The sequence below is a fragment of the Notamacropus eugenii genome, chromosome 5 (assembly GCF_028372415.1).
Source record: "Notamacropus eugenii isolate mMacEug1 chromosome 5, mMacEug1.pri_v2, whole genome shotgun sequence".
Classification (NCBI taxonomy): Eukaryota; Metazoa; Chordata; class Mammalia; order Diprotodontia; family Macropodidae; genus Notamacropus; species Notamacropus eugenii.
Genome location: NC_092876.1, coordinates 239743579 through 239756036, shown reverse-complemented (window position 1 = coordinate 239756036; position 12458 = coordinate 239743579). Strand labels below are relative to the sequence as shown.

The 12458-nt window shown below is 36.9% G+C and overlaps 1 long non-coding RNA gene across 1 annotated transcript in view; it reads left to right on the top strand.

Annotated features, from left to right (window-relative positions):
* LOC140509114 (uncharacterized) overlaps window positions 1–11160 on the top strand; it is a 64024-nt gene extending 52864 nt beyond the window's left edge. Inside the window, exon 3 of the long non-coding RNA XR_011968579.1 lies at window positions 10183–11160. This is a non-coding gene — a long non-coding RNA (uncharacterized lncRNA). The remainder of the gene's footprint in view (window positions 1–10182) is intronic.
* Window positions 11161–12458: the final 1298 nt, after the last annotated feature.

Genomic DNA, 12458 nt, shown 5'->3' with positions numbered 1-12458 from the left:
CAAGTGTTTCTGATAAAGTTCTCATTCCAAAACAGAGAAGTAAGTCAAATTTATAAGAATACAAGTCATTTCCCAATTGACAAATGGTCAAAGGATATGGACAGACAGTTTTCAGAGAAAGAAATTAAAGCTGTCTATAATCATATGAAAAATGTTCTAAATCACTATTGATTAGAGAAATACAAATTAAAACAACTCAGGTTCCACCTCATACCTTTCAGATTGGCTAATATGACAGAAAAAGAAAATGATAAATGTTAGAGAAGATGTTGTAAAATTGAAACACTAATGTATTGTTGATGGTATTGTGAATTGATCCAACCATTCTAGAGAGCAAGTTGCAACTATGCCCAAAAGGCTATACAACTGTGCATACTCTTTGATCCATTTTTGATACCACTACTAGGTCTGTTTCCCAAGAGATAATAAAAAAAGGGAAGAGGATCCACATGTACCAAAATATTTATAGCAGCTCTTTATTTTGTGGTGGCTAAGAACTGGAAATTGAGGGAATGTCCATCAACTGGGAAATGGCTGAACAAGTTGTGGCATATGAATGTAATGAATTATTGATGTTCTATAAGAAATGATGAGCAGGTAGATTTCAGAAAACCTGGAAAGACTTACATGAACTGATGCTGAGTGAAGTGAGCAGAACCAGGAGAACACTGTACACAGTAACAGCAACATTGTTCAATGACTAGCTTTGATAGACTTAGCTCTTCTCACAATACAATGATCTAAGACAATTCCAAAAGACTGGTTATGGGAAATGCTAACCACATCCAGAGAAAGAACTATGGAGTCTGAATGTAGATTGAAGCACACTATTTTAACATCTTTGTTTTTTCTTTCTTGTGGTTTTTTCCATTTTGTTCTGATTCTTTTTTTTCACAGTATGACTAAGTGGAAATCTGTTTAACATGCACCTATGTCAGATTGCTTGGTGTCTTGGGGAGAGAGGGAAGGAGAAAAATTTGGATCTCAAAAATCTTACAAAAATGAATGTTGAAAACTATCTTTATATGTAATTGGAAAAAAATACTATTAAGAAAAAAAGTGCTGAATCCAGCACTTTTAACCACCATACCATGCTGCCTATATCAAGTATATTCTTGATAAAAAAATATGAAAAGGGAAGGATTAGGCTTCAGTTTGTGTCCTATGTCTAGGAATGTAGTGGTAATGGTACTTGCCATTGTCATGGGTGACATTCTGTGCAAATTTCAAATGGAAGGCCAAGCTTCTGTAGGTGGTGAGGTCCTCCACTTCAGATGTACTGTCTTCCACCTCCTTCCTGCTAAGTGGAAAGATCAAGATTATTGAGCATCTACTGTGTACAAAGTACTGGAAAATGCAATGATTAATAGAAGTTTGCATTTTCTCAGGAGGAGCTTAATCTAAGGATCACATACTCAGTGTGGTATAGAGAGAAAAAAAATGTTTTTCATCAAGTCCAGTTCACTTTGGGGATATGTATGTGGGAGCAGGTAAGTTCTTAGGGGTCAGAGATAATATCCTTTGTACACTCTATACGCTTGAGTATTGAGACCTTCGTTGTAGGCTTACATACACAATAGCTGCTGCTGCTGCTGTTAATGCTATTGCAGTTTCTGATCCCACAATCTATAACTATATAGACTGGCCCTATACTTATTAACATGGGTCCACTAGCAACGGATCCTGAGTCACTACAATTTGTACCCTATGCCTCGATAGTATTGCTTACACCCTCATATGATTGATGATTAAAGAAACACAGCAGTATCACATACCCTTTGCCATGCTATCCAAAGACACAATGTATTATCATTGTCTCACTATGGCCAATGTCATTGGTACTAGAAATAAGACTTTACCTAACTTAAATTGAGTTCCTAACAGAGCCAAGTTCAGTAAAAGTCAACAGCTTGGCTCTCTTGGTGTAACAGAGGAACCTAGCTCTTTAGAATGTAAGTTCCCTGAGGTTGGGGCTGTTTTCCATGTTGTCTTTATGTCTGCTGCTTCTAGCAGTATGCCTTGCACTTAGTAAGCATGTTATAACTTCTTCTTGAATTGCTGCATGGAGTAATGTTTTCCCCATGTACAAGTTGTTCCATGGGATTTAGAGACTTTCTGGACTGCTTTTAAGGGTAAGTCAGGTAATTTGGAGGAATAAGGGGAGTTTGCTTAGTTTTCCCCCAAAGAGTCAATCACTCAATAAGCATTTATTAAACATTCCCTACATCCCAGGCGCTGTGCTAAGGATTGGGGATAAAAAAAGAAGTGTTTGCTCACAAACTGCCTCTTAGAATTCTGGAATTTTACTTTCATGGCAAATCTCAGGCAATCTACTTGAACACGTGTGATCAATTTTCCTCTCAAATCTCCACAGCAGGTATTCTCATTTCTTTCCACTTGCTGTGAATGCATGGAACTCCCACTGGGGGAACAGAATTGCCTTAATGCATGGTGCAGTTCACCTTCATCAGGTTACTTGTAATAACATTCCTAGGTTAGATTTGAACACATTCATTCAGATTCATTTGTGGTAGTTTGGAGAAGGTTTCAACAGTCCTAGGAAGAGTAGGGGTATTTTCCTAGTAGTTTATGGGATTGTCTGTACCTTTTTAAAATTTTCTCTTTGGTGGCCTGGTGGGTTTCAGGATGATTATTTAAAGAAGTTATTATTGTTATCTGGTCATTTTTCAGTCATGTCTGTTTTTTTTGTGACCTCATTTGGGGTTTTCTTGGCAAAGATTCTGGAGTGGTTTGCCATTTTTGTGTGCAGTTTATTTTACAGTTTAGGAAACTAAGGCAAACAGGGTCAAATGACTTGCCCAAGGTGAGTGTCTGAGGTCAGATTTGAACTCAGACCTTTCTGATTCCAAGTCTTGTATTCTTGCACACTGTGCCACCTACCTGCCTGCCCCAGGGGAATAGCGTGACCTTATTTTGAATATTAGTATGTACAAAAATTTTCATTTGAACCTTTAAGCTCAATAGGTCATAGTCAATCATTATTTTATCTATTGGAGTATAATAGTAATTCATATCTGAAGACATAGGGTAAGAATATTACAAAGATAAATGTATGAGAGAGAATAGAAAAGGGGAAAAAATGAAAAAAATGGGTATGTAAGAAGAAATGATAATAGGCCATAAAAGGAAGGCAGTGATGCAACCATAGAATCTTAGAACTAGAAAGGACCTTAGAAGTCATACACGGGATCCATATTTTTTGACTTCCAGTCCAGTGCTTTTCCCAGTATCACACATTTCTTTTAAATAGGTGAGTGTGGGGTAGAATACAATTTCCTGGTAGCCTGAGAATGAAACATGGAATTACTCAGTACAAAATATAGGTCGCTTGAAGAGTGTCAGTGCATTCAAAAATTCTAAAGTTAAAGGCTTAAAGCTGCACTAAGATTTTTGGGACAGCCTGTATATCACACAAATTGATTACCCAAGAACTATCCGTTGAAACAAATTTCCATATCTCTGAAATAGAGATAAAAATAGATTTTGGGTGCTTCAACATCATCATCATTTTTACTGTCATTGTCTTTACTATAACTCTCATTTATAAAGTGCTTTAAGATTTTCAAAATATTTTATATAATTATTTCATTGTATCCTCACCACATCTATGTGAGAATAGCACTAGTGGTAATATTATACCCATTTCACAGAGGAAGAAACTGAGACTGAAAGAGGTTTAGTGACTTGCCCATGGTCACACAGCTAGCAAGTATCAGGGCTGGCTCTCCCATCCAGGTCTCTGGAATCAGAATCACACAAGCTCAGAGGGTCATCTCTTCCAAGCTGTGCCTGAATCCGAATCCAACTCACCCATCATCCTGCATTTGCTTGAAGATTCTGAATGAGGGCGAAGCTTATTCAAATACTGGTGGCTTTCATTGTCAGGACATTTCCCCCTTACATCCTGCCTAAATTTGCTTTTCTTGTAGCTCTATTCATTGCTCTTAGTTCTGCCTTCTTCTACCAACCAGAAAAAGTCTGATTCTCTTCCCAATGACCACTTTTCAGGTGTAGAAAGGTAGCTAATCATGTTGCTCCAAGCCTTAGTGATGACTCTTTGGGTCTGGTCATTCAAATAGTTTCAGACCCTTCCCCTGTTCCATCCTTTAGCATATGTCTCTCTACCATGTCCACAAGATGAGTACATGATAACATTTCTAGGAACTAAGTAAGCTACCTAAAGAGCTACTGTCAGCTGTCAGTCTAAACCCTATAAAAACAAGAAGTAAATGAAGTTAGTCTAGAGAGTCTTGTTCTTAATGAACTATGCTGGCTCTTGCTTTTCTGACTGTTCTAAGGGTGCTTCTCTTTGGATTATACCAATAGTTCTTAAAGTATGATCCACGAATCCCTGGAAGTCCTCAAGATCTTTGCAGGGGGTCTGTGAGGTCAAAATTGTTTTCATAATAATCAGACATCTTAATTTCTAATATGGTAAATAACGATTTGTAGAATCCATGTAAGCAAAAGCTGTTTGGGAGGGTAGAAGCCTCAATCATTTTTAACAATTTCAAGGGTTACTAAGACCTAAAAGTATGAGAACTACAGTACTCCCTATGCCATATAGCCTTACACAGTGCCTCGTAATTTCATATTTGGAACTATTTAACATGACTGTAGGCAAGCATTTGAGAGTCTAGGCAATGGTGTTAAGGTCAAATAAAAACAGGAATCCCTAAATTATACATAAGGATCCCCATGGGCCACATATTGACTTAGAAAACCACATCTTAACATTATCTATATTTTATTATATTTTTATTTATTTTGTTAAATATTTCCCAATTATATTTTAATCTGGCTCAGGACTGCTGTGAGCTCCATGGAGCCACTGGCCATGTATTTGACACTTCTGGTCTAGTGGATAAAATACCGATTTGGTGTTGGAAAAAAAGATCTGGATTCCAATCTCTAACCCCCTAGTTCCCAGACATATTCTTTTTGAGTCTCAATTTCCTCACTCATAAAGGGATGGTAATAATAACATCAATCCAACATTTTATGTATATATATATATACATATATATATATGTATATATATATATATATACACACACACATAAATATAAAGTGCTTTGCAAACTTTAAAGATATATACACACACACACACACATATATGTATATATTTATATATATGTGTGTATGTGTGTGCAGTATTATCATTGTATATACAGACTGATACAGTCTGGGAAAGAGAGGGAGAGACTGAGGGAGAAGAAAGGAAGAAATATATTTTCTGTGTTTCTATTCTTTGCAGATTTTAGGTAAGAGGCTCATTAACGAAAGTTGGGGGTTTAGGATCATAAGTTTCTGGGGAGTCTGGACTTCTCATCCCAGTACTTTTCCAGAGTACTACTAACCTGAACTGTATGTAGCTCACCAGCTGTTGCCACCATGGGCTCTCCTGTAGCAAGTATTGATAGAAAACAAGGTACTAGGATACAAAGATTCTCTGGCAGTTTTTCTCTCCTCTTTTCTTTTGATTATGCCAAAGCCATGTTTTCAGAGGATAAAAATAAAAAGATAAAGGATTACCCAGTCTGGCGGTTGCATGCTCCCCACCGGGTACAGCTATTGTGGGAATGGAACAACGGCTGCCGACTGCTGTTTTACTAATAAGGAGGCATTCCCATAAATCCCACGTGAAATTGATTTTTGACTGTTATATAAGAATCAAATACCAGGCTTTAAAAAGTAATTGAGAAATCCATTTGTAATTTACTTTGCCTATACGAACCTGCTGTCCTGCTATAAACAATTTTACAGTATTTCCTCCCTGTTAAACAGCTATTTTTACACATCTGTTTGGCCTCTCTGGTATGACATGCTGTCATGAGGCAAAATGAATCCAGGTTTGAAACAACATGCGGGCACAGTTTCTTCCCTTTTCATCTTGAAGGGAATCTTTTGCAAGTTTTGATATCATTTTCATCTCAATACAGGTGAACTATTATTATTATCTAACCAATGGCTAATTATCTAACATGGAGGTCTGACTGATGAATCATAAATGTGCTTTTTGATGATTGAAGAACATGATGAAACAGCACAGCATTGGAAATAAAGACCAGTTTCTCACTTGCCTTTAAGTTTCTTAAAGAAATATGAGCAAAAGACAAATCTTCCAGGAAAAGAAGCAAATGAAATAACTTCCTGATAGCACATTTTAATGCTCAGTGGAGGGATACTAATAGAAATAGGCATTAAACACCTTTTAAAGTACTAAAATTGTAATAGACTATTTCTAATTTTTCCAGATTTCCATTTTTTCTCAATTTTTCTTCAGATCCAAATGAGAAGAAATCTGAAGGTGAATTAGAAGTAAATTTATTTTAAATTATATTTTAGTTTTTAATTCTCATGGTTGTGTCTATCTATTATTTCTGTCTGTCTCTATTGTTTTTTCTATTTCTCTCTGTTTCTATCTCTGTGTCTCTCTGTCTGTCTGTCTAACATCCTAACGCACACATATACATACAGATGGGCCTAAGAAGAGTTTTAGATTAGTTTTCATTGGCTCCCAGGCCCCTGACTCCTTATACTCATCCTGTCAATGGGATGATTTCCTTCTGCTCTCTTGATTTTCCCAGATTTTCTTTCCTTTGTCTTTCCTTCCCCTCAGAGACTTTGTTCCACATTCCATCTCCAAGTTATTCTCTCCTATGTGTCTGCCATACTTTCATTTCCTTTGATTTTTAAAAAAACCTAATTTCCCTTTAGCAAGATTCCTATGAGACAACATCATTAGGTCCTAACTTTAAGGAGACATTTCATCAACTTGGATACTTCTTTACCTGATTCAGATTACAAGCACTCTTTACACAGTTAGATGGTCTTTAGAATTTGCTGGAGCCTCTTAAATCCATCATGCTATAACCAACCTCTCTTAGCCAAAATGGTCCTCTAAAAGTAGAAATGCAAACTTTTACTAGGCCTGTGCTCTAAAGTTTTGCAGTTTCCTAGTACCTTCCAAAGTTTATAATCTGCTGGCATAGACTTCTTTGAGAATACAAGATGACATGAACAGGATAAATAAGAAATAAGAGGGGGAAGGCACTGAAATTATAAAGGTTAGGAAAGGCTTGCTGTAGAAGGTAGGATTTCAGTTGTGACTTAAAGGAATACAGGAAAGCCAGTAGATGGAGATGAGGAAGGGGAACATTCCAGGTATGGGGGAGAAATGCCTAGAATGGAGAGGTGGAGTGTTCTGTTTCTGGAACAGCCAGGAGGCCAGTATCACTGGATTAAAGAGAGATGGAGAATGAAGTCTAAGACCAGTAGGAAGTAGGCAGATTATGAAGGGATTTGAATGTCAGAGGATATTGTATTTGATCATGAAGACAATAAGTAACCACTGGAGCTTATTGAATAGGGGGTGACATGATTGGATCTGTGCTTTAGGAAAATCATTTTGATGGCTGAATGGAGGATGGACTGGAGTTGGAAGAGACTTGATGAAGGCAAACCCACCGGTAGGCTCTTGCAATAGTTAAGGTGTGTGACAATGAGGGCCTGTACCAGGGTGGTGTAAGTGTCAAAGGAAAGAAGGAGGCACATTGGAAAGACAGTGAAAAGGTGAAATTGAAAGGCCTTGGCAATAGATTGGATATGGGGATGAGAGATAGTGAGGAGTCCAAGATGACACCTAGGTTATAAGTCTGAGGGATGAGGAGGATAGGAGTCCTTGCTTCAGTGAGAGAGAAGGTAGGAGGACAGTAGGGTTTAGAGGAAAAGATAATGTATTTGGTTTTGCACATGTTGAGTTAAAGATTTGTGCTAGATATCTAGTTCAAGATGGTTGAAATGCAATTGAAGATACAAGACTGGAGGTCAGCAGAGAGGGTGGGACAGGTAGATTTAAGAACTGTTAACATGGAGATAATAAAATCCAAGAGAGCTGATGAGATCACCAAGGGAAATAGTGAAGGAGAAGAGAAAAGGGCCCAGGAAAGAACCTGTGGTATACCTTTGGTTAGAAGAGAGGATCTAGAGGATCCAGCAAAAGAGACTGAGAAGGAGTGGTCAGATAGGATGGAGGAGAAACAAAAGTTTAAGGAGAAGAGAGTATCAAAGAGGAGAACATGATCAACAGCGTCAAAGATTGTAGAGAGGTTAAGGAGAATGAAGATTGAGAAAACCATTGGATATGGCAACTGAAAAATCATTGGTAACTTCAGAGAGAGTAGTTTTGGTGGACTGATGAGGTAAGAAGTTGGATTTGATGGAATTAAGGAGAAAGGGAGAGGAAAGAAAGTGGAGATGATACAGCTCAGTGGGGACATGATAGCTATCTTCAAGTATCTGAACAGTAGTCAAGTGCAGGAGAGATTATACCTTTTCTGCTTGGCCTAAGAATTAGGTTCAACTGATGAAGTTATAGGGAGACAAATTTAGGTGAGGTGTAGGTGTCTGTATTGACCTGTATTGTCAGTGTTATGTTAAATACTGCCTAAATGTCTCTACAGATGAGATTTAGAGATGGAAAATATGTGACAGGCCACCTCTTCTCACACCCTCATTTTATAGCAGAGGAAGCTGAAATCTGGGGAATTTATGTGATATGTTCACGGTCACAAAGGAGTTAAGCACCAGAAACAGAGGTTGAATCCGGATCCCCTGGCAGCACCATATAGCAGCTAGAACACTGGACTAAGAGTCAGGAAAATCTGGGTTTGAATCCTTGCTCAGACACTTACTATTTGTATAACTCTGAGAAGTCACTTAACCTCTCTGTTTCCTCATCTGTAAAATAAGGGAATTGGACTCTTGTGGCCTCTAATGTCACTTCCAACTCCATGTCTATGTTTCTATGAAGCTATAACTTTAGTGCCAGAGGTCTTTCCATTGTAGTATGAAAAAGAAAAGATCATATTACAATAAGACCATAGACATTTAGATCTGGAATGGATCTTGGAAATCATCAACTTTAAAACCATTTATTCCATATGATTCAAATATCTGGCTTTTAACAATTAGAACTAACCCGAGGTATGGGCCCCATTAGGAGCTAGTACGTTCTCCCTGATTGGGAGAAACACAAGTTGGATTGTCTCTTGTCAAGAAGAAAGTAATGGAGATTCTCTCTCAGGCACAGGCTAGAATAGCATTCTGTGATTATGTGAATAGGTACTGAATAAATGGAAAATAACGTGGACTGTAATAAATGTTTCCTTACCAGAGGAAAATACACAGCGTTCCATCTCCCATCTCTATACCTTTGTATAGACTTTCTCCCAACCCTAGAACTCTCCCCCTCCTCATTGCTACTGTGGAATCTCTTGCTTCCTTCAAGGTTCAGCTCAAAAGCTATGTCTTAGACAGGCTTGATTTCATTCCACCCATTGTGAGGAACCCAATGGATATTACTTGGTATTTACTTGTCCGTGTACATAATTTTCCATCAATAGAATCTAAACTCCTTGAGTACAGAGACTTTTTTTTTGACTTTTTTTTTGCATTGCCCAAGACAATGCCTGACAAATAAGCATTTAATAATTGCTTGTAGAATGTATGAATAACAAAAACCGTTCTGCCAGTGATGTTTAGGAAGACAGCAGTAACAAGAAGCAGAACAGCAGCAGCACAATGACTACCTTGCTCCTTGACCCCTTGAAAGTTTTATTCTCTATTTTGACTCCCAATTACCATGTCGACCTTTGGAGAACAGGAGTCAAGACTGGGTTTCTTGGCCGCATTGTCCAGGGATGACTGCTGCGGGGTTCTCTGGCTGTGGTGGTATTGGCCTTTATCCAATCTGGTTGTAAAGTTGAAAGTAAAGTAAAAGCAGTTGGATCTAGGGCCAAGAGGTGGCACGAAAGGGATTAGGGAAACCAGTCTCAAGTTATGAGGAATTTTTTCATCTAATTGGGAATCTTCTCACATGGCTCACTTTGCTGTATCGCTGGGACTCTAAGTCAACATGTGTAAAGCCTCCTCCTGAATAACAAAAGCTCAGATCTTGGAAGTGAAAGCTCAGTAAGACATCCACTGCAATTAAAATTCCAATCATGATCCTGAGATGAGGGCCTTTATATATAACATCCATGTTATTGTGATATTAATAATATTTCAAAGGTGTTAGAGGTTTAATGTACTGAGGAACATAGATAAAAAACTAGTATTTAATCTCTACTTTTTTTTCTGTTTCCATATTTTTTACAGCTGTTTCAGCATGAATATCACCTGCCATAAAAGAGGAATCATTTCAAGAAATACCATAAAGTCCAGAGTTCAGCAACATTTTACTTTTTTATTAGGTTGGTTGGTGATAGCAGGTAAACAGGTGCCTCTCCTATTTTAACAAGCATGATGAATACAAGTAAAACTAGGAAGTCAAATAATTAATTCAGGGAATCATTTTCATTTTATTGCTTAAAAAATCTCAGAAAAGAGAATCCTAAATGTAATTCAGCAACTGTATGGAGAGGCAGCATGGGGTAGTAGGAAGCATTCTAGCTTCAGCACTGGAGACCTGGGTTCAAGTCCTCATCCAGTTACTAACTAACTCTATGACTTTGGGCAAGTTATTTTAAAATTAATATATCTGAACTCCCTCATTTGAAAAAAATCAGAGGATTAGATAGAATGTTTTCTCTTTAAAAAAATTAAATTTCATGTGTTTTCTTTATGAAAAAACCTTATTGGATTGTTATTTCCCTATCACTGGCATTCCTGAACTTTCCTGTTCCCTTATTCAACCCATCAGTTAACTTTCTCCTAGTAACAAAGAAAAAAAAATTAAATAAAACCAACAAAAACATTAACTAAGTCTAATAACATATGTAACATTTCACACCCACAGACTTCATATTCATAGTCATCCATGTCTCCAACAAAAGGTGGGAGGTATATTTGTAATCTCTTCTCTAGGACCATAGTTGTTCATTATACTCAGAAAATATTCAGCTTCATCGCCCTGTTCTTTTCACATATAGTCTTGTTGTCATTATGTAAGTATTTTCCTGGTTCTGTTCACTTTGCTTTTCATCCATTCATATAGGCCTTCCCATTTTCTTTGAATTGTTCAGATTTGTTGTTTCTCACCTTGCAGATAATATTCTATTATAGTAATATACCACAATTTGTTTGGGCATTCTCTGATCAATGGACACCCACTTTGTTTCCAGTTCTTTGCTACTATAAAAGTACAGCCACTAATATTTTGTTACATATGGAAGTACCTGGCGCATATGCACTTAATAAATACTTATTCATGGTAATACAGGATTTTTATTTTTGTTTTTTGAACATATTGTGGGTCTAACCCAGTAGTAGTATTGTGAGTCAAAAGGTATGGATAATTTTTTTGACTATATAATTTTCAAAGTCCATAGAGTTCCATATTTTTATGGTCTCATAATAAGAGTGATAGGATGATATATTGGCAAGAACTCTGGCTTTGAAGTCAGAAAACCTGGGTTTCAGTTCTGCCTCTACAAGTGTGACTTTCAACAAGTTGTCTAACTTCCCTAGGCTTCACCCATAAAATGGGAGATTTAGATTAGATAGTCTTAAAAAGAAATCACATTGAGCTCTCTACCTCCCCCTCTCCTTTTCCTCTCCTTCTTCCTTTGTTACCTCTCTCTATGTCTCTCTCCATATAGGTGTATACATACATGTTTCCATAGATGATATTAGAATCAGATATATGATTCTAGGTATTTGACACACATGATCATAGAATCATATAGTCATAGTTGAATATGTAATACATATGTGTATATGTGATATGTGTATATCCATATATATGTCTATATATGTGATTCTCTGATCCTCAATGGAAACATTTAGGTTTTATCTACAAAATACTATCAAGTCAGATTTCAAGATGCTTTTTTTTATTCATACCAAACTTTTGAATGTTTAGCAATGTCTGGACAATTCACTGGATCTTTTGGTTTTTATCCAAATGTATGTGTCATGTTGTTATAATCATCATGTATATTAGACATTCTATAACTTGATATAATGGGATTAAAAACAGGAATTTCTAAATAATATGATTTAGAGATGGCAGAAGTATTTTAAGAGCATAAGAAATGAAAAGAATAGGTATGCTATTTAATCACTGATTTATTCAGGCGATCCTTCCCCTTTAGTCTCTCCTGAATACGGGAGGAGAAGCATATACTGGGTATGCATTAATGTTTCTTTGTTGAGAGTTCTCCCTTTGTACAGCTACAGAGTTTGTGATGATAGAATATTCCTAAAGAGGGCATTGCATTTCACTTTCTGACCCCATGCTGTTGTTTCTTGTAAGCTCCCCCTACCCCAGCTAGGTATCTATTAAATGCCAAAATTCATGATTGGTTCAGCTAAAACCAAAACCAAAACCATAAAAAGTAAGTATTTTCATATTGTGTAATAAAACAATTGATTTAGTAAACATTAAAAATACTTTTATTGATTACTCAGATGTTTATGAACAGATGGCTTTG